Below are 1,120 nucleotides of genomic sequence, written 5' to 3'. Positions count from 1 at the left end.
AGAGAGGGAGGGAGGGGGGGAGAGAGAGAGACAGAGAGAGGGAGGGAGAGAGAGAGAGAGAGAGAGAAGAAAACTATTAAAAATTCGGTACCAGATCCATCGGTCGGTACTCTGAAGCGTGACGATCGGGTGTTCCCGTGCACGTGTGAGATGTGTCTTCCCCCTCACGCCGCGTTTCTCACACACACACACCCACCCACACACACACACATCACCCATGTGCCGCGAAAAAAGCAACAAAAAGAGAGAAAGAGATGAAAAAGGGAGAATGGAAACAGGGAAAAAAGAGGAAGGAAGAAAGAAGTTTTGAACAAAAGAGACCAAAGTCACAGCGAGAAGGAAGAATACTGAGCGCGGAGCGACACCTAGTGACCACACCGTCAAGGGCACACTACGGCCCCAATTGGCCAGAGACATCTGGTGGACCCCAGGGCACTGCGCGAAGGGAAGCCGAGGGCAACCTGTGGCGGACCCGGGTCACGGCGTCTGCAGGCGATTACCAGGCGGCCACAGGAGGCCGGGGAAACTCATTCTCAGCGGGGGGTGGGGGGAGGGGAAGTGATCGCAAAGTCACACCCGACAGATCCCTTTCCAGTTCATAAACGTGGTGATTGCGTGTTCACACGCACGTGTGAGGTGTGCCTCCTGCTGTGTCGGCACATCCCCCGCGTGACGTGAAACCATGATTGGGGGGGGCGGTTTGCGATGAAAGTCACGCCAGGTCCCCGGGAGAGTTCGTGAGCCTGATAACTGCGCGCGTGCGGAGGAAAACAGGGGGCGGGGGGGGGGGGTTGGAAGCGAAGCAAGGAAGAAGGAGCGAGCGAGCGAGCTAGCGGGGGGGGGGGGGCGGGGACGGGGGCGGGAGGAGGGAGACGAAAAGAAAAGAGTGGAGAAGTCCGCGAGGACGGAGCCCTCTGGCGGTGACCGCTGGCATAGCGTCGAGGAGCCCGGCCCCGGCCGCGGTCCCGCCGAGACTGAGTGTGACGGGGACATCTGGTCGACCCCGCGTACCGCGGCGTCCGCGCGCGGCGCCGGCGGGGGGCGCGAGCGCGGAGACAGCGGGTCCCCGCCGTCCTACCCTCACGGGGGCCCGCCGGCCTCCTGGTCGACCCCGACTCTC

General features: G+C 62.4%; 1 pseudogene; it reads left to right on the top strand.

Moving 5' to 3' along the window:
- The first annotated feature begins 583 nt into the window (after nt 1–583).
- Nucleotides 584–675, top strand: LOC123629135 (annotated as a pseudogene).
- Nucleotides 676–1,120: the final 445 nt, after the last annotated feature.

The sequence above is a fragment of the Lemur catta genome, chromosome Y (assembly GCF_020740605.2).
Source record: "Lemur catta isolate mLemCat1 chromosome Y, mLemCat1.pri, whole genome shotgun sequence".
NCBI lineage: Eukaryota > Metazoa > Chordata > Mammalia > Primates > Lemuridae > Lemur > Lemur catta.
Note: the sequence above shows the minus strand (reverse complement) of the source record. Positions and strands in the feature narration are given on the sequence as shown.